General features: G+C 46.6%; 2 long non-coding RNA genes across 6 annotated transcripts in view; one reads left to right on the forward strand and one right to left on the reverse strand.

Moving 5' to 3' along the window:
* The window catches only part of LOC128313056 (uncharacterized), a 51,629-nt gene that overhangs the window by 21,614 nt on the left and 8,838 nt on the right, over positions 1-21,177 (forward strand). Inside the window, exon 3 of the long non-coding RNA XR_008293208.1 lies at positions 15,473-15,591. This is a non-coding gene — a long non-coding RNA (uncharacterized LOC128313056). The remainder of the gene's footprint in view (positions 1-15,472; positions 15,592-21,177) is intronic.
* On the reverse strand, positions 46-13,873 carry LOC113603793 (uncharacterized). 5 transcript variants are annotated; one of them, XR_008293199.1, is made up of 9 exons: positions 13,401-13,873; positions 12,737-12,804; positions 11,155-11,208; positions 6,478-6,838; positions 3,042-3,127; positions 2,681-2,925; positions 2,532-2,600; positions 248-1,540; positions 46-140 (listed from the first exon to the last, which is right to left on the reverse strand). It is a non-coding gene; the product is annotated as an uncharacterized LOC113603793 (long non-coding RNA). The 5 variants fall into 5 exon arrangements; XR_008293200.1 differs by lacking the exon at positions 6,478-6,838 and having other exon boundaries at positions 248-343; positions 1,455-1,540; positions 13,401-13,867; XR_003425495.2 differs by lacking the exon at positions 6,478-6,838 and having other exon boundaries at positions 13,401-13,871.

The raw sequence follows: 21,177 nt of genomic DNA on the forward strand, positions 1-21,177 counted from the left end.
TCTTCCTTTCACAAATAAGGAAACTGAGGCTCTGAGAAGTAAGATGATTCTTAGAAGATTCTTGATGCTAAATAAAGATTCTTGGTAGCTATTATTATTATTTTCCCTTCAGGACACAGCCCAGAGATCCTATTTAAAACCTTGGAAAAGGAAAGGAGAGAATGTAAGTTCTAGATTTATTAATTTTCCTGATGTATTAGCAGAGATACATGTAGCAGCCAATGGAGAAAGTGAGAATAGCCAGTACCCCAACAGTCTTGCCTTCCCTGCACCTGGCAGATGGGTGTCTAGGCTCCAGCTTCAGTGCTGATCTCCCAAGGCTGACCCATTCCAACCACTGCCCCTGGAGAAAGGAAATGAGTTAAGCTTTTCTTCAGACACGTTTGTATTGATTCTGTCAGTATCGTGCTGCTTGCTGACAGGAGATAGATGGCTCATAACGCAGCTGGGCACAGCACATTACGTCCCCGTCTCGGGGCTCCTAAATCATTTCGAAATTTTAAATTCCCTAATCAATATTTTATGGCGAACACAAGACAGTGATCAGGCCTGCTTCTCTCCAGGGCATGTGCTCACACACCGGGACCGGTGGATGTGAGTGACTGGGGGGTCAGCCCCATCTGGGCAGGATTGAAGGCTGCATCCTCCTGAGGACAGTCACTCTGTCAAGCCAGGACCAGAAGGGCCTCAGAAGTCATGTGATCCCAGTGCACTCCTTTCGGGGCAAGAGACCTGAGGACTTCAGAGATGACGAGGCTGATCCTTGGTCACCTGACTCCTTGCAAAAGAGTCAGGTTGTATGACTTCTAGACCAAAGCTGTTTCTGTGAAACCACGCCTAGCACAATGCCTGGCCCATAGTAGATATTCAACAAATATGCGTTTGGTGTGGAACAAATGCTAACATTTACAAAAAGCCAATGACTGGGCCAAATAAGGCCTTATGCTTCTTAAGCACTCACTAAGAATCAGCCTCTGCTCTAAATTCTTTACTTGTAAAATATCAGTCCGTACTCACCCGCCCGCGAAGTAGGGACTATCATTATCTTTATTTTACATATGGCAAAACTGAGGCTCTGAGAGATGGCCTGCCTAAGGTCACATAGCTGGCAAGTGAGAAGGAACCTGTATTTGGGCTCAGACCCTGTGCCTTAACCACTGTGCTACATTGGCGCGCCCCTGACCCACCCCCCTCCCCTGGAGAGATTGAGTTTGTTCTTTCCTGGTTGTATTTGGACCTGAATCCACTCTGCACCTGTGTTTCATCACAGGGAAAAGACAGATAAAAGAAGAAAAAGGATGTTGGTTCTGTAACCAGCTGGTGGATCAGAAAGTAAGCAGTTGGCTGTCAGATCCAAGTTTTTCAATGATACTTAGTGAAGAAAGATGCTGAAAGCAAAGGCCAGGCTCCTCGGTGTTTAGAGGAAGTAGCAGCTGGTTGGGGGAGGACAGGACCTTGGTTTCCTGAGGTTTGTAGCAGGAAGTAGGTGCTCAACGAAGAAATTTCAATGATGCTGGCAGTCAGCAGTCCTGTTTAAGTGCTGCAGTAGAGAAAGAAAAAACAGAAGAAAAACCCCTCCAAACCCCATACGCTGGCTAATAAGGCCTTCCATACAGGATCTGGTCTGTCCCTGCCTTCTCTTGGGGTTTGCCCCCACTGACTGTGCTCCAGGACTCCTGCATCAGGACCTGCTTTACACCAGTTGTTCCCTTGGCCGGATGTGCTCGTCCACATAATTTTCCCACTTCTGGCGCTTGCTTGTGATCTAGATCTTAGCCTACAACATCACTTGTGCAGAGAGGCCTGCCTTGTTCACCTAGTCTAAACTGAGAGCAAGGCCCTTCATGCTGAGTGTGTAGGCCAGTGCCTGACTTGTGGTAGGTGATGAGCAAATACCAGCTGAATGAAAGAAGGGATTTAGGGATGTTTTGAAGAAGGCTTCTCAGGTATCAGGCAGAGCACACTGCTCCTAGACCTCGGTAAGAAGACAAAGGATAAAATAGCCCCGCCAAAGGGTCACTGGCCTGTGAGTGACCGTCTCCTCGGTCAGGGATCTCACTTGCCACCTACTAGGGAAGCTTAGGCCACTTTGGGGCAGCTCTGATCCCTGCAAAGTTCTTCCTTACTTGGGCATGAAACCCGACCCTTTGTAGCTTTTACCCACTTATTGGTCTTGATTCAAATCTTGGGGCTACCTGGAAGCTATCCTCCATCAGCAGAAAGCTCCCAAGGCACAGAAAGCCCCACCGTTGTGGGCCAGCTGTGCAGGCCAGAAACCGGAGGGAATAGCTGTCGGGTCTGAGCTGCAGGGATCTTATGATACACCGTGTAGCAGTTTTAGCTGTCAGAGTTAGCTTGCTTTTCCCAGGAAACATGCAGGGAATTCTGGGTCAATGTTCTTGCAATCCTCCTAGAGCAGTAGGAGGTTTTGCCAAGAGCAGGGGAAGGAAAGCCAAGGACTTGGCTGTTTTCCCTTTAAAAAACCCTATTACAAATGTGGTGATAAGAATCACAATCTCTTCCATGCTCACGTTGTTTGATGTGTTGCAAAGCCCTTTCAGGCACATGATGGGGTGCTCTCATCAATCTTATCACTGCTTCTGGAGAAGAAAAGACTTGCATAAGATACTCTGCCAGCAAGAATTTAACACCCATGCCCCTCCCCCAGTGCTTTACTCACACACTATGGATGACTTCAGGCCTATCTGTGGTCATGGAGTCATGCTTCTCAAACCTGGGTTCATAAAGTCACCTGGAAAGTTTGTTAAGATACAGATTCCTGGAGATTCTGGTTCCATAGTTCTGGGGTGGAGCCCAGGTGTAACAAGCATCCAGGTGATGCTGATGCTGGCGAACACCTGTCCGGATGGCCGCGACCAGCTTCACACCATTGCCTCTCTCTGAACTCCAGTGAGTAGCAGGTAACTGTAAAAAGCATGCTGCATAAGGTGTCTCGTTTGATCTTATGAGGAGATAACTACAGTTATTGTTTCCATTTCACAGACGAGAAAGTGATGGTGCAGAGAGGTCAAATAGCTCACCAGTAGTCCCTCATTTGGTAAGTGGCTGAGTCTGAATTTTGCTGGATATCAGAGCAATGGATTTAACTACAATGCCATACTCCTTCCTGGAAGTGAGAGGGATTTCTGGCTAACCGGGTCTCCTGTCCTCATTGGAAGAAGGACCCTGCTTCCCACTGGGCCCTAAGATGAAAGCTGAGGTCCCTTGAGTCTAGAAAAGAGACTAAACTTCTTTCCAGGTGTCCCAGCTAACCTGACCTCTAGGTGATCTCTATACTGCCCTAGTGCAGGCATCAGACCATACTCACAGGATCATGTTAAACTTCTGCTAAGCTCCAAATGCTTTTGTACAGGGCGGAGCAACCCTGGGCAAGACTGCCAAGCAAGTTTGTTGTGAAAACCTCCATCCCTATGCACTCCTGCCTGTGCCCCCTGCCTCCCCTCCCACCCCCCATTCTTCCCTCCATCCCTATGTGCTCCTGCCTGTGACCCCCTGCCTCCCCCCCCCACTATTCCCCCTATTCCTCCCTTCATCCCCATCCCCGCAAACCCCCTGGGTTCCTCCGCAGTTTCCCCGGTGAGTGATCCTCCTACGTGCTCCTCCCCATATGCTGCGCACTTCCTGCTCCCAGCTACCACGGGTCCCCACTGCTTGCTCCTCCCTACGTCCCCTACTAGACTTTTGGAGCCTTCCTCTTTTTGATCTTTTGAACAGAATGACAATTATTAAACTCTCAAAATGCAAAGGTTAGCAAGTTCACGAGCAACTCCTTCCACAAATCTTTGGAGAAAGTGATGGTGAACCAATAGAATTCATGTCTAGATGCTGAATTTCTGGCATCAAGATGGGCAGGCAGGAGGATTTGGGACAGCGGTCTTCCTTTCCTCCTTGTACTTTCCCTTCATAGCACTGAGCACAACAGTTGTCTTGTATTTTATCTGTTGGATTGCCTGTTTAACCACTGCCTTCCCACTGAACTGTAGACTGCATAGGGGAGTACAGATTTGATCTGTTTTGCTCTTACTGTTGCCCAAAACCAAGACATGTAGTGGGTCTGAAACTTAGTCACAACTCAGACGTGCTAACTGTACTGTTATTTTCTTAAAACTGTCACTAGGCATCATTTTTTTTTGCTATAGTGAAAATACTTATTCCTGACAATTAAAGGTAGCTTAGTCAAATTCTGTCTCGATTTGTAGTCTTTTTTCACTACCCAGACAGTAAAAACGAACTTATTTATTTTGCTTTTTAAAAAGTTGATTGACTTATTTATTTTGAGAGAGTGAGAGTGAAGGAAGGGCAGAGAGGGAGGGAGAGAAAAAGAACCCTAAGCAGGCTCTGCACTGCCAGTGCAGAGGCTGATGCAGGGCTCGAACCCATGAACTGCAAGATCATGACCTGAGCTGAGATCAAGAGTTGGACCTTAACCTGACCTAGCCACTCAGGCACGCCCAAACTCACTTATTTTAAACTCAGACTTTCTATCGGCATCCTTATCCCTCATCAAGTGTTCTCTCTTCTCCTACCTGGGGTGCACTCCCTGCAGGAAGGAGTTATGGAATCATGTCAGCGAGAGGGAGGACGGTTCCTGTCTGGTTTGTGTTCGGGCTTCTGGTCCTGGCTGGCCTCTGAGGTGGAGCAGTTGGTCCTACCAGGTTTGGGAGCACTACCCTCTGTTCTCACTGCATTGGTGACCTCCATATCTGCAGCCCATGTAATGTGTGGCCTGTCCTTCTGGTTCAGAACAAGTGACCCTGACCAATGCCCTATGAACTCATGACAGGGGGCCTTTCTTTCCACTTGGAATTCTGTAAGCAACCACCTGGAGAGGTGCCCCAGAAGGGATAGGCTGAGTCCAATCAGGACACTCATGCCACAAAATTCTACTCCGTGATTTTCCTTGAGCTTCTCCCCCTCCAGTGGAGGTAAACTGCTCCCACCTCATGTCTCCATCCTGCCTACTCTACAGAAGTCAGAAACTCTTTCATCGTCTCAAGTGCCAAGTTCTCGCATTGGAAAACCAGGGCTCTCAAGATTATTGTCTTCTCTGTGAACTTAAAAAATTGAACTTGAACGTCAAAGTCTTCTTGGAAAATTTAATTCCTTGTTCTCTCTTCTACTCCATCCCACCCCACGTCATGGGTAACTCAGTCTATGAGGATGGAGGGCTGCTGGGCAACACAAGCCACCAAATCACCAGAAATGAAAAATATGTAGAATAACATTGCCAAAAATTATTCTGCTTAGCTTTAGGCACAAATATTTATGGAATAAACAATAGTGTGGGCTCAGGGTAAATTCTGGGCTAAAATTAGGGCTCATTTTGAGGTCTTGAGAGCCTTAGAATGTTGAATAGATGAGGACTGATTGGCACTCTTAAATACAACATGCCAGGGAGAGCCCAGGGTAACATGGTAATGATTATGATGGTAACATTCAATTTGCAAGTGTTTTTCCTACAAACTATTTTATAATTTATCCTTCATTTTATTAAGCAATACATTGTATGAAGCATAGTGCTAGGACATGTTCCTATGCAAGGAGACAGAATTTATTAAGTTTCCAGCATTGATAAATTTTCCTCTTTCTCCAGCCCATCAAAAATAATCTTCTTGGGGTGCTTGGGTGGCTCATTCGGTTAACCATCTGACTCCTGATTTCATCTCAGGTCATGATCTCGTAGTCCTGGGATCGAGCCCTGCATCGAGGCTCTGTGCTGAGCATGGAACCTGCTTGGGATTCTCTCTTTCTCTGCCCCTCCCCACTCTCCAAATAAATAAACAAATGAATGTTTATTATTTAAAAAAATTTTTTTAACATTTATTTATTTTCGAGACAGAGAGAGAGCATGAACAGGGGAGGGTCAGAGAAAGAGGGAGACACAGAATCTGAAACAGGCTCCAGGCTCTGAGCTGTCAGCACAGAGCCTGACGCGGGGCTCGAACCCACGGACCGTGAGATCATGACCTGAGCCGAAGTCGGACGCTTAACCAACTGAGCCACCCAGGCGCCCCACAAATGAATGTTTAAAAAAGAACTGAAATTAGGAAGTACTTTAGGGGCACCTGGGTGGCTCAGTTGGTTAAGCATCTGACTTCGGCTCAGGTCATGACCTCATGGTTCGTGGGTTCGAGCCCCGCATTGGGCTCTGTGCTGACAGCTCAGAGACTGGAACCTGCTTCAGATTCTGTCTCCCTCTCTCTCTGCACCCCGCTATGCATAAGTGTTTAAAAAACCCAGCTTTATATATATATATATGTGTGTGTGTGTGTGTGTGTGTATATGAAAGTATTTAAAAAATTCTTGTTATCTAGCCCAATTTTCTCCTCTTGTAGAAATGCAGAGTCTCAGGCACCATCCCAGATTTGCTAAATACAAATCTGCATTTTAATGAGTGAATTATACACATCACTGAGTAGTTAGAAGCTCTATAAATAATATTCACTCATCTCCTACCTTCTGATGCTGTGTCAGGTGTCCACTCTGCCCCTGATTCTTTGCCTCCTGTCCTGTCCTCTATCCCTTCTCTCCAGGGAAGATGGGAGCTGGGGCTCCTTAGGTTTATCTACCTTATAAAAACTTGCTCTGCTCTGTGCTGACAAGACATTTGCATTTCAGAGTCTTGTTTAGCTTTGCACTGCACTTCAGCACAGAACTTGAAGTTTCTCCAAGCAATGGTTTCTTGGGGGAATGTTGTCATGAAGGAGCGAGGCAGCTTTTCCTTGGTGACATTCTGTGCCTGCAGATCTGGATCTGGGCTTTATATTTGTTGCTCTCCAACTGTGCTGATGAGATCGTTGTGATCCTGTTATTCTCCCTGAACACAAACAGAGCTCATTGAACTTGGAAACTCCCTGACCTGGGTCTCCAGGTGGGGGTGGAGGAGTCTGTCCTGCTCCTCCCCAGGGAGTTATCCCTCTCCTTGCATGGATGTTCCCTGTAGTCTACCTACTGGGGACAGAGGTACTTGATAGCGGCTGGCTATTGTGCTCAGTTGCTGATTGAGATGAAACATCATTTGTAACAGTTATTTTTTATTTAGCACCTTCTGTATGCCAGGCACTGTGCTAGGTTTATGATTTTCATTTTGTAGCTGATGAAATTAATTCTGAGAAACATTAAGTGGTGTCCTCAAGGCCAAATGGCTAGTAAGTGGCTGAGCTGTGATATAATTCCAGGTTCATACTCTGAACTCTGAAATTCATCCTTTTGCTAAGTCACTTTTTTTTTTTTTTAAAGAAATGTTTCTCTTTAACGGCGGGTCATTCCTAAGTTCTGTTAGGCAAAAAGGGACAGACTCTCACAATCTTGAGTCTTTGAGACCTCTAGTGCAGTGGCTCTTAAATTTTAGTGCACATCAGAATCAGTGGGCGGGCCCGCTAAAACACGTATTCGGCAGTTATGGGAGGGGGGACAGCATTTGCATTTCTTACAAGTTTCCTGGTGATCCTGCTGCCACTGGCACAGGCCACACTTTGAGAACCACTGTCTTAATGGTTTGGGGAAGTGTGGGAAGCAAGGCACCTGTTGTTCCCAGCCTCTCCAGCCCATGGTGCTGGTGGGGCAATGCTGCCTTAACACCTGTGGCTTGCTTAGTGCTTCCTGAACATTATTTCACAGGAGAGCAGAAGGATGGTTATTTGCATGTGTTTCAATGTAGTGTCTCGCATCTGGGTTGTGTTTAGGCTGGTGCACTGCCCTCAACTCATGAGGGTCACCTGCTAACAAGCTGAGGACTTTAAAGCCATACAGTAACATAAGTAAGGTCCTGGAAACTGAAAGCATGTTGATTTATGGGCATTTCCCAGGAACTAGTGATCCAGTTCAGAGGGGAAAAAACCCTGGCTCATTCTCCCTAGATGGCTTCTCTGAAATTTATAAGATTTGTAGAAATGGGATTCACTATTTGCCTTTCCTTAGAGTTATTATTTTTTAATCTGCATAGCCAAGGTTCCAAACAGGGTCTGCTTTGAATTTTTATCATCAAGGATGTTTGGGTGGACCACTAGGGGTCCATCTACATGGCAACCCAATAGGCATCCGGTCAGAGAGAGTCCTAATGTATGGAACGTTGGGGCTAACAGCACTGGGATGTGCAGTTAGATAAGGGCTGGTTATGAATGCTGGCTCTGCCATTTGACAGTTGAGGGTCTATAGGCATATTACTTAACTTGTCTGGGCCTCATTGTCTCCAGAATCAAGGCTGATATAAAAAATATTTAGCCAACAGATACGGCATGGGCATCAGCTTGTCAGAATGGATGGAGGCCAAATCAGAAGCAATGCCAGCTGTAAATAAGCCAGAGCCAGTGTGGACGACTGGCTTGCATTTTCAAATACGATGTGGGTTCCATCTGTGGTTTATCTCTGTGCAGGGGATATGGGTTTTTACTCAGTAAGGAGGAGGTTGGTGTTGTGTGTGTGTGTATGCATGCATGCACGTGTGTGCTCTCAGAGAACAGCAGGAAACTTTCGTGGGACTGAGGCCACACATATTCTCTGTTGAGGGTCAGGAGGGATACCTCTTTTGGAAGCCTTGGAACATGGCCAGTTTGGCCTATCCCACTCCCTTTCCACAATCTGGTAGCCCGCGGATATGAAGCCAAGAATGAGAGAGGATCCCATTGGTCAATCCATCTTACAGTGCTATCTTTGGAGAGAGGCAAGGCCAGAAGCTATTGAACATACAGAATATATTGAATTTATAGAAGCTATTGCCTGAGATATTGAAAAGTACAAAAGAGTGTGTAAAGGCCTCCTCCCCCAGAGCAGAGGACCGGAACGTTCTTTGTACTGTCATACAGTCATTGGCTGTTCTGCTTTACCTCTTCTGGGAAATAGGACAATGCTAGTACCTACCTCATTGGCATGAACTGAGAGGGAAATGAGATAATTAATGTGAAACAATGGCACACAGTAGGAACTTAACAAAAGAAAACTTTGTGTTGGACCACGATCTCCTAGGCCATGTACTTAATGCAGCAGGAGCTCTTTGAGACTTGGAGGGGGACTTAGTCTTACTGCCCGAGGGTTTTAACTGGGATGCCGTATGGACCTTGCTCATTGATACCTAAGCAGGTCCTTCTGGGAAACTTGTACTAAGTTCTAAGACAGATGAGCCATTTATTATTCTGGGAGAGTAAGTCAAATAAAAGTGCTATTGAGTTCTAACAAGCAAGATGGAGGAGGTCTTCCTATTTGGGGCCTCATGAGAGAATATCAAGGTTGATGGCAATAGTGTCTGTCACCTCTGTACAAACAGCTTGGGCAGCTGCAGAGGCCACAGTGTGGCTGGCCGTGGGGTGAGTGACTGGGTCAGTGTCTGTGGAGATGAAGGAGGGTGGCCGTGGGGCAGTTGCACACCTCAGTGTCCTCCCCAACCTCAGATGTGGCCTCTGCTGGCCCTTGTGGGGGCACATGGTGGCCACGAAGAGCAGGTGTAAAGAGGGGCTACTTTGCTCCGGTTCTAGGGACAATCAGTGATTCAGGCCCCTGGGGCCCCCCTGAGAACCTGGGGGAGGCAGGCGTCCAGCCACGCAGCAGGTGGAGACGCAGAGCCAGAGCCTTTAACGTCCTTGTGCTCTTCTGGGCCGCCACTGCCTGGGAAACAGCCACCGACTACATCTGCATCCTCAGACGTTTCACCCTCTGTCGCTCCCCTCAGCTATCTCAGATGCTGTAGTCTTTACCCTACCCCTGGATTAATTTACAAGTTTGGCTGCTCTATCTGCCCCCTGAAACTCTTGTCTCTGGAGTCATGTGATTTGCTCCTTTGATCATCCTCTCACCTCCAACCCCCCTCCTTGGAAGTCTCCTTCCTCCACCTACATCTTTACCTCTGGTACCCATTCTCATTCTCACTCTGGGAAACTCTGGACTCAAGAGTTCAACTGCCACCTCATGGATGGGCCCCTAAATCTCCATCGCCATCTCCAGCCAGACACTCTTTCCTCAATATCTGGATGCCATCTGCATGTTCTTCTTCGGTTGCTGCCAGGGCCATTGCACCACCCTCCTAACTTGGGTTCTCACTCCAGGCCCACTGTCTTCTAACCCACATGCTTCCTGCTGCCCAAGTGGTTTGTTTTGCTTTTCCCCAGAGTACCCATTAGATCCTATCCCCAAGCAGCTTCAACGACTCACCAATACGGATAGGATAACTGCCTCGTATGGTTTAAAAGCATCTTGCTCCTTGGGGTCTACTTCCTTGCCAGCTTCATTTCTTGTTACTCTCCCACCCCTATCTCCTACTCTCGCCTAACTGAACTTGTTCCATTTCTCAAATATGCTGTGTTTCCACCTCCTCCTGCCTTTAGACATGCTGTTATCTTTTTCCAGAATGTTCTTCCTCTCCCGTGTGCTGGTGACTTCTTTGTCATTCAGACTAGGCTGTAGAAGCACCTCCTTTGTGAACTGGAATGTGACAGACATGGACATAGCAGTCACACAGGACCCTACGCTCAGAAGATCCTCATATTTGGTTTAATGCTCTTCTGTCACCATCTTAAAATTCTGAGAATTTTTTTTTGACAGAGGCCCTGCATTTTTATTTGGCACCGAAGCCCATAAATTATGTATCTGGTCCTGCTGACACCCCCACAGCAACATATACACAGCACAGCCATGACACTTATTAGGTTGTATTGTGGTGGTTATTATCTGTCTGCTTCACCCACTGGCCTGTGGACTCCCTGGGGGCAGGGACTGTGTCTTGTTCATCTCTATTCCCCAGCCCACAGGACAATGGATGACAAACAGTAGGGGCTCAATAAATGCTTGCTGACAGAATTAATTCATGTCTGTAGGTCCTTTTTTCCCTGAGTCTGTGAGAACAGCCTTTCCCTTTTGAAAACATTTGCCATGTGAAAAGCAGGCACCAGAAACTGTGAGCTCCAGTTTCAATTTACTTTTTTTTTTTTTTTTGAACTTGGCTTTATGATGTAACATAACTCCATTTACTTCTTGGAGCCCCAGTTTCCTTATCTGTAAAATGAAGGGTACGATGGAACAGCCCAACGCATGAGGGGCTGCTGGGCTTCAGCGGGTTGGCTTCTCCACCTCCACCCCCTTCCCTAAAACTGGGTCTCTCAGGAAACTTGAGCGTCCTCACCCTTTGTCCTCATTTCTCCTCACCTTCTCTCTCACTCCCCTTCTTTTGTTTCTCATCAGGAAAGGCAAGGCCAGACTCTTCACTCAGCAGAAGCAGTGTTTGTTGACATTTGGAAAAAAAAATGAAGAGAAAAGTCAAAGATCCTTCAGAATCTTGGTGTTTGGATATTTAAAGGCGATGAATGCTAGAAACATTGACAGGTCTTGTGTCAGGCTTCATTCTGATCCCTCGGCCCATTATTTAGTCTCTAAACAACAAAAGTAGCTCCACTCGCAGGGGCCCTGTGCAGAACAAATTTGCTGTTCACCTTCCTGCCGGTCCGCTCCCTCCCCCAGCTGCCCTACTGCTCTTGGACTGTTCCTCACCCAGGGTGTCCAGTGTCTGGATGAGGGTGATGGCATGGGAGGAGGACCAAGGAGGAAGACCTCGTAGATGGGCTCTGGGACCCCCGCCCCTGTCTCCACCACCTCCACTGCTTTTCCCTAATGGGTTTCTGTGTAAGAGGTCACTGGAAAAAAGGGGTTGTAATGCTAGAAAATGCATGAAAGCCTCTGTCTACTGACCCAGGATCAGATCTCAGTTTGAGTGTGGGGCCTTGGCAGGTTGTACTGACTCAGTGGCATGACTCTTGTCAATAAAAAAGAATCCAAATTACTTAGGCTTTCTGTCCTTACTCTCAGCCGAATTACTGTGGAGGAGTCGGGGCCCTGGGTCCCATGTTTCCCTGGCCGTGGGCTGAGTTTGGGCTCAGGATCAGATTCCTTGGCAAAAGCTAGGACAGAGCTATTGGTAACATTGCCACAGACATTAAATGGCCTTAGACTCCACTTCTTGACTGAAGGGTTTGTGTACTTGCTAGGAGGCCATGCAGTGTGGGCCAGGGGGCAGGGGAGATCTGTTAGTTCTGAACACCCCTGTCCTCTTATCCCCAGATCCAATAATAATAATAATAATAATAACAACAACAACAACAACAACAATAAAATAACTTTTCCCCAGAGGACCTTCTGGTCAGCCCAGCCATGGAAACCATGGAACAGAGGAAAGCATGTGATGTAGAGCAGAGATGTTTGAGTTTGAGTCCCTGCTTTGTCATTTAGCTAGCTCTCAAGCAACTAAATGGGCCTGGTGCTATGTTACCTCCTGCAGGCAATAAAAAGGAATTTGCATTCTAATTGGGGAGAAAAAAATCTTAACTTTCTGGGTAGCAAGACGGTTCTCTCTCTTCATCTTTAGCCCCTGAACAAGCCAGAGAGAAACCCAGAAATGGAGGAAGCGGACCTGGGCACAGTATCTTTCACCATGCAGGAAGGCTGGGAGGGGACAAAGGTAGAATAATCAGCTCAAAATTGCATTAATGGGAAAATTGCAATAATGGGATAAACGTGTGTCTTTCTAGCAGCCCTGGTGATGAGTTTTGGCAGGATGTGAATCCTTGCAGTTTGAGATGTGTCTGGTATATTTAGATATTTGGGGAAAGAGCAAACTACAAACTTGGATGATAAACCCTAAAGTCCTTCCTCCTCCCCCACCATGGACCCAGAGCCCCCAAACACATGTCCAACAGCAGAAACTGGGGGCAGAGTAGACCTATCGTTGACTTACCACAGACAGCAGAGCCTGAGCAATGGACGTCTTGATGCTACATAATACGTGCAGGGAGGGAGTGAGTTCTGGGTGTGTGTGTGGAGGGTAAAGAAGGGAGAACGTCAGCAAAGGGTTAAATAAGATGGGGACTGAAGGAGGGGTGCCTAGGTGGCTGTCAGTTAAGCAGCTGACTCTTGACTTCAGCTCAGGTCATGATTTCACGGTTCATGGATTCGACCCTCGTGTTGGGCTCTGCACTGTGGATTGGGGACTGGCTGCTTGGGATTCTCTCTCTCATTCTCTTTCTCTCTACCCCTCCCATGCACTCTTTCTCTCAAAATAAATAACTAAAGTTAAAATAATACGGGGACTGAAGGAAAAGGATGAAAAAGCAGCTTAGGAAAGAGTGCTTGGGATCCAGCGAGTGTCCATGTGCCAATTACAGGCATTATGGGAGTTCAACCTCAGAGAAGGGAGGGTTTCTTGAGGCACCAGGGATGCTTCAAGGAGCAGGCAGGATTTGAACTGAACCTAAAGGACCAGAAGATTCTGCAGACAGGCGGAGGGGATCGGTGAGGCCATTTCATGTGCAAGACTAATATGGTGAAGATGGCATGTTTTCAGTCCTAGCCTCTTTTGCATCCTCCGGTCTCCTCCCTCCAACTGGGCCCATACATTTCACCTGGAGCTGGCAGGGGCCGTGGCCCCTTCTCCTCACCAACAAGCCTGGAGCATTTACTCAGGCCTGGGACTGGCCTTTTCTGGGGTTTGGAGGAAACACAAACAAGCCGTGCCACGCCTGGGAAGTCTAAACAGAGGAAGGCATATTTCACATTTCCAATTATGACACAATCTGGCCGGTGTAGAAGTGGGAGCCTGTTGACTTTAACGGCCCAGCTGCTCTCGTCTTCCTGACAGCAGTCGAAATATCCTCTAAGCCGAGGGGAGAACAGTGTGAAGTTCTGATGAGAGTCCTCCAGGATGGCCATACAAGAGCAGTGGTAATGTGGCCCTGGGGGCCTCTGTGCTTCCGTCCTGCACCATGCATTTCTAAATGTCAGTATTTGCTGAGAGGAACAAGCCCCATATTTCTTACAATTCCCTAAGAAATGTAATTTATTTGAGCTTTCCATTGCTTTCTTTTCCTGACCCCTTCTCTCCCTTCTACCTTCCTTAAGAGGAGGCAGCTGGAAAAAACCTTTCTTTTTTTTTATTAAAATAAAAAAAATTTTTTTTACATTTATTTATTTTTTGAGAGACAGAGAAAGACAGAACACAAGTGGGTGAGGGGCAGAGAGAAAAGGAGACACAGAATCCGAAACAGACTCCAGGCTCTGAGCTGACAGCACAGAGCCCGACGCGGGGCTCGAACTCACAAACCATGAGATCATGACCTGAGCCGAAGTCGGACGCTTAACTGACTGAGCCACCCAGGCACCCTTATTAAAAATTTTTTAATGTTTATTTATTTTTGAGAGAGACAGAGTGTGAATGGGGGAGGGGCAGAGGGAGAGGGAGACAGAATCCGAAGCAGGCTCCAGGCTCTGACCTGTCAGCACAGAGTCCAATACAGGGTTCGAACCTACGACTGACCTAGGCAGAAGTTGGATACTTAACTGAGCCACCCAGGTGCCCCCCAAAAGCCTTCTTTCTTTCTGACCATCACAAGCTGTGTCTGCCTGCTTTCCCCAACCCTCAGGCCTTTCCCTCTCTTCCTTAGATCTCTGTGCAAGGCTTTTCTCTCCACCAAGAAGGGACAAACCCCTCTCCCAGGGTTTTTCAGATAGGGCCACTGAACCTGCTTTTGTCTCATGGGTTTCTAACTTCTAATTACCTTTGAATGCCTCACCTTCTCCTTCCTATTCACCTTTTGAACCCCATTACTTGTTTCCTGCCTTATAAAAGAGGCCATACCACAACATTAATTGCAAAGCAATGGAAAATGTAAGTGTAGTAGAAAATAGGATTAATCTCTCTTCTAAAACAAGTGTATGGTTAACATGGTTTATTCATTTGCAGCTCAATCCCTTGTTCCACCAACAGAAGAGCTGGTACAGCTGCTTGGGCTTCCTCGTGAGGGTTGGTATTCGCCACCAAACCCTCTTACCAGTGTTCGTACTTGAGGTTTCACTGTAAAGCAGTTATGTGTGATTTTTTTTAACATAAATATACCAGTATCTTGTGAGATGAAAACTACCCTCTTCAAAGTTGTGAGCTTATAAGTACTCCACATGTGCCACTTGTGTGTTTAGAATTGGTGATGCAGTTCTCTAGCAAAGTTTCATCTGGTTCTGTTCATAAACCACTGAAATAGGTCAGAAAGTTCGGTAATTTTAGCATCTAAGTTATATTGGCAAGATAGCTTCTTCCACGTGAAAGTGGCTTAAAAAGTCGTTGTCAGGTCACGTGTCCCGATTTTTGGCTTCAGAAAATATCACTCACCACAGTAACCATACCCTCAGGCCCACGGTGCTGCTGTTCCATAAGAACACTCATCAGACTTCAGGATCAGTTTACACAGTAATCCCCCCCCCCCCCCCCCCCCCTTATCTGACGATTCGCCTTCTGCAGTTTCAACAATCCGCAGTTAACAGCCGTCTGTGGGTGCCCGGGCAGTTCAGTTGATATAAGCGTTGGACTCTTGATTGCGGCTCAGGTCATGATCTCACAGTTCATGAGATCCAGCCCTGTGTTGACACTTGTAGAGCCTGCTTGGGATTCTCTCTCTCCCTCTCTCTCCCTCTCTCCCAGCAGAGGATCCACCTCCTGATGAATCATCGAAAGGTCAATAGTAGCCTAACTTTACATCACAATGCTGCGTCATTCACCTCACTTCCCTCGGCATTTTCTCGGCTTGTGTCGTCACAAGGAGGGTGAGTACAGTACAATAAGATATTTTGAGAGAAAGAGAGCCCACACTCCTGTAACTTTTATTGCATATATTGTGACAATCGTTCTGTTTTCTTTTTATTGTTGTGAATCTCTTACTGTGCCTAATTTAGGGAAAACAGTGTGGATAGGGTTCAGGACTCTCCATGGTTTGAGGCATCCACTGGGGGTCTTGGAATGTACCCGCCGCAGATAAGGGGGACTATTGTGTTCGTACAAGAAAACCGCATTCCTCTTTCCACTGTCATCTTCATATTGGCCCCAAAGTTTTCTGCCTGCTTTATTCCAGTGATGTTTGAAGGTCTCCTGTCTGGAGATGAAACTTTACTGTAGCCAAAGGTATTCAAAGAATAGCTGCAGACTCTGAATAGGATTCCCGGAGAGCATTCTCAAAGTCTTCTGAACAGTTGTAGCATCAAAAAGAGAGACTTTTCCCCAGGGGTCCGCCTTGAAGGAGATGGTTGTTGGGTTGGGGGGCAGAGGAGGCATTCTTGCTTTGACTACATACACCTGAGTAGAGGGCCATCCTCTAGAACAACACTGCTGACCATTCACCACCCTCTCCCTACCCCTGCACATTCCTCCTGGGGGCAAAGGATAACTGAATCTGACCTTCAGTTGGGGAGAAGGACCGGATGTGGGTGGCTCAGCCTCTTCTGGGCTCTACTCTCCTGATTTGCCAGTCTGCAGATCTCTTAGCCTGAGGGAAGACACCTGCCCTGGAGAAGTCTGTGGGTGGGTCTGATTAACTTGGAGGTAAAGTATTAGAAAGCCCTCTTGGCTGTAGATTCGAAACCTCATGGTCAATAATGTTGGCAATATTTTGAATTTGATCTGTATGACTCCTGTGTATCTCTCTCATTCGGCTTTAATCTCCAGATGATAAAGAAAGAGGTGTTATTTATTAGCCTTTTAAAACACCATCAACTATGTTCATTTGGATGTATAAATTTCTGTTGCCTGTATTAGGAGACCAACTTCCTGTGTTATAGATACGTCTGATATAGTAAAAAGTAAGGAGCCACAAGAGGGAGAGTCTTCCTTGGCCCTATCCCTTTATTTTAAAAATTCCTCCAGGGGCATCTGGGTGGCTCAGTTGGCTGAGCATCCTACTTTGGCTCAGGTCATGATGTCGCAGTCTGTGAGCTCGAGCCCCGCGTCAGGCTCTGTGCTGACAGCTCAGAGCCTGGAGCCTGCTTAGGATTCTGTGTCTCCCTCTCTTTCTGCCCCTCCCCTGCTCATGCTCTGTCTCTCGCTCTTTCTCTCTCTCTCTCTCAAAAGTAAACAAACATTAAAAAATTTTTAAAAATTCCTCCAAAAATATGGAAAAAGGGAAAAATGTCCATTTCCTGCTTGTGGAAGTTTCCTGTGAGCAGCTTTACTTGGCCGTTATAAAAGAAGATGATTTTCTCACGTTGGGTTATTTTTAGAATTGATGGAAATGCATGACTTTTGCTGTGATACTTATTTCCTCCTCGAATTAAGCTCCAACAGGGCAGGACTGTGTTGTTTAATTGATCACACCTTCTTTTGCTGCTGGTTGTGTTGCTGTCGCTCTTTGCCGCCTCACTGAGGCTCAGGTGTGCTTGCAGAACCTTAAGTGAAGGTATTCTGGAGAGAGGTCAAAGGATCTTTCCCCCTGAGAACTCGTGTTGCAGCTACACTCTAGGAAGACTTTCTTTTCTTCCATGGTGTCCTTGGGCCCTTTCAACCCCAAAAGCAGGGAGGACTTAGTTCACCTGTCCACGGGGGCTGGGAGAACAGGACCTTCACCCAGGATGGATGTAGACTTCCCCCCTAGCATTGTGTGTGTGTGTGTGTGTGTGTGTGTGTGTGTGTGTGTAGGGCAACTGTGTACATCGAGCTCTGCTAGGAGCTGCAGGTTCTGACCTGGGCACTCTGAAGTTGGGTCTCAGACTGGTGGAGAAAGTTCCACTAGCTTCTCCCACAGAGTCCCTCAAGGCTTCCCCCCATATTTGTCTTGGTGCTCCTTTGCTCAGGAAATAGAAGTAAGTTGGAGATGGAAGTGTGGGGGAACCATTGTGTGGTCAGCCCACCCTCTTTCCAAAAATCTTCTGGATTCCAGCCTAATCAGGTATCTGGCCCTTAGTCTGTCTCCAAGAAGCAAATACCGTCGTAGTTTATAGCAATCACCTTAGAATCCCCAGGCACTTGACAGCATGTTTGACCCCAGTGGGGGGGAAAAAAAAACATATCAAACCCTCTAGCAAGGGCGGATTCGATTGATATGCAATATAATCTGACCCCTTCCTAGCCTGGGCCTGGTATTTGTCCTAGTGGCCCTCTTTTCTTGGTGGTCTTGGGAATCTCTTCTTATCTAGTCCAGTCTAATTTCCCTTTGGGCTTTCTCTACTCAGCTCTGTACTTCTGATTTCTTTGCCTCTGGTCCCTCTCATCTCTGGACTTGGGTTTGAAGCTCCTTTTCAGGGCGGGGTGGGGGGCTTTGTTGTGTTTGCCCCACTAGATCTAGTCTCCTGTAGTAAGTGCCTTTTTATAGACCCTAATCCCTGTCCTGGACCCTTGACTGGGGACCTGGTTGGAGCCAGCTCTGCCCTCTCTGGGTGGTAGAAATCAGGTGCCTGATAGTGAACGTGACAGAACTGGGGGCTGACGTGGGGGAGTTTTGCCTTGAATTATAAGCAGTCCCTTCTTATTGGTAGGTGGGGAATTGAGTGGCCACATTCTGTGACATTTTCAGAGTGAACATTTTCAGAGTGAGTTTGGTAATAATGGTTTTGGATACCCCAGGTTGTCTCCAGTATTTTTATAGCTTTCATGAAATTCTCAAAATAAAGTTGCTTTTACTTTTATTTTATTGAAAACAGAACAGTAAGGTGTAAAGCTGGATGAGCAAGAAAAGGATTATCAAACAAATCAGAGAAAACTTCTGTTAAGATTCCTTTCTGTGCTACTATCCTTGTGTCTATGGCATGTGAAAATCAGGCCAAAAGAAGCTTAAGTAGGGAAAAAAGATTTTAATAGTAGAGAAGCCTTGCCTCTTGATGTTTTATTTTTTCCCTCTTCAAATACCAAAACCAGACCCATAAGTCTGGGTGTTTAAGTTTTGTTTCTAGGACACAGAAGGGAATCTAGAGTTTTTAGAGCCATAAGAAAGTTAGAAGTGATTTGACTCAAAACGCCCGTTCTGTACATGAAGTAACTAGTAACCACATTGGTGAGATGAGGCAGCCGAGTCTACGCAGATGGTTTGTGGCAAGTGTGGAAGTGGGTGCCAATATGCTGACTTCCCAGCTAGTTCCTTGTCCACTCGTGTCCCTTCATGACCAGAGGAGGGAAAGGAGGAGAAAGGGGTCTCAATGTCCCTGTTCTCAAGTAGACACCAAGGATGCTGAGTCAAAACTGAGAGATGGGAGAATGCAGAGGATGAAAGAAAGGCTTGGTACTTTAAATGTCAAGCTTAGGTCAGCTGGTTGAGAAAAATGCAGAATTCATATGTAAGCGCTCGCTAGATTTCTCTAAATTTTGCAATATGAGGTGTGTAAGTCATGTGTTTAAAACAGTATCCAAAAACCTCACAGAAGCAGTTATGAAATATTTTGTTTTACTGGCAATGGGACAAAAAATAATTGGGCATTAAATCAAGGAAATGGGGAAAAGGGAGCTGCAAATCAAGGAAAATGGTGGAAAATTAGGTCTTAGTGGAAAGAAATGTGTACATATGAACTGCCTGATGCTTCAGGGAAAGAAATATGGTACTGTAAATCTCCTCTTTAACCCTTTAAACTCAAGGGCTGAGTTGTTCCTGCCTGCCTGCCAGTGTCTGGGGAGCCAGCCACTCTTGGGGGGGAGAATTGGCTTCTCCCTGTCCCCTATTGTCAGAAATGGGGTGTAATGATTTAGACACAGCTCCTGTTTGAAACAGGAGTTGGAGATCCATGCTGTGATCATATTCCTAGGACTATCACAACATCCTCCTTCCTCTTGCCTCCAACTGGTGGCAGCCTGGACCCAGGGAGGAGACACTGCAAAGCCTTTCACTGGAGGGCACTAGGGCCCTGCCGATATGCCACCTGGCTTCATTAAATCCCGCTGAAAGCATGCCTTATTATCTGTCTACTATATACATAATTTCTATAAATTATATATTAAAAAATAAATAATAAACACCTTTTTAATTGCATATCCCCTTTTTCTCGTCAATTAAAGTGAACTTGCAAAGCTGCTTAACACAAAAAAGCTACACAGACATCAACTCTTGTTAGATGCAGTACAAGCTGTTACACTGATTTTCCCATAGCTGCGAGGATTAATCACAGATAATCATCACAAAAGGATCACACCCATATAAATAATATAAAAATAGCAAAATGCCCAAAGTGGAACTACTGAGAAAGAAGAAAATCACTTAAAAATGGATAGCTCTGAGTTACCACTTAGGGGCGAAGAAGAGGACAAGGACAGGGGTCAATGCTTGCTTTTGAAAGAGCCCGGATCTTGTCCGTTTGATTAGGGACTTTGGACCAGAAAAGTGGCTGAGTGGCTGGCCCTGGGATGCAAGCAGGCTTTTAATCCCTTGGCCTTGATGATATTAATTTGTCAGAGAGCAGCCTTTAACTCCTATTGCCTACATGTGAAATAAGTCATGAAACTTCGTAGAGACAGGGAATGTGCACAGCTGGGAGAAATGATTCAAAGCTTCAGCAGAGTTCAGGTTAGACATGAGGGAGAACTTGTTTAGGGAAGGCCAAATGGTGACTTGATGGCAGAGGAAAGAATGGAGTTCCCGTGCCCAGAAATGTCTAAAATGAAAGTCAGTTCTCTCACATGACTTAGGCTGGGTCTGGGCTGGTAGATGGACAAGATGGCACCTGGGAATCCCCATCAGCTTGAGTTCTGTTATGTCTTAATTTGGGGAGGTCATTGAAAGGGTGTGACCTCTGGCTGACCCATGAGATGGACCCCAACACTCAGAGGCCCCTCACCCCCTCCCTGTCCTTTGAATGTGGGTTCCATTTGCCTTTCCGACTCCCAAGGACAGAGTCCTGAGATGGTGATGTGATGTTAGGACCATCTGAATGGGGTGTGTGGCCGAACCCAGTTAAGGCCTCCATATGAACTGTGAAGATATGCAGGCAGTTGTGGAGATCTACTCATCTTGAGGTCCCCAGAGGCAAGCTTCTTATGTAAGTTCTCTTTGTGTATTAAACCTGCCATCTGCCAACCTACAGTGGCCGCCTCTTTCCTCCTTGCTGCAGGCCCTCTGAGTACAGGGGCTGGTTTCAGATTACACGCTCTGAGTACAGGGGCTCATTTCAAGAGTACACCTGCCTGGGATGCTCCCAAGTTTCCAAACTAATACTTGTGTCTTTCCAGGGCATGTGGCAGCACTTAGACTAAGTCCACATACAAGTTCATTAAAGAAACAGCTGTGGCATACTGCCCTTGACTGGTACTCTGTGGCAGGTAGAAATCCACATGGCTGTCTGTGATGTGATGGTCCCAGTGAAAGGAGGGTTAGCATGATCGCCTGCAGGAAGGGGGAAGAGGTAGGAGCAGGATAGAACCCTTCTCCATGCTCACCGTGGGGC

The sequence above is a fragment of the Acinonyx jubatus genome, chromosome E4 (assembly GCF_027475565.1).
Source record: "Acinonyx jubatus isolate Ajub_Pintada_27869175 chromosome E4, VMU_Ajub_asm_v1.0, whole genome shotgun sequence".
Taxonomy (NCBI): domain Eukaryota; kingdom Metazoa; phylum Chordata; class Mammalia; order Carnivora; family Felidae; genus Acinonyx; species Acinonyx jubatus.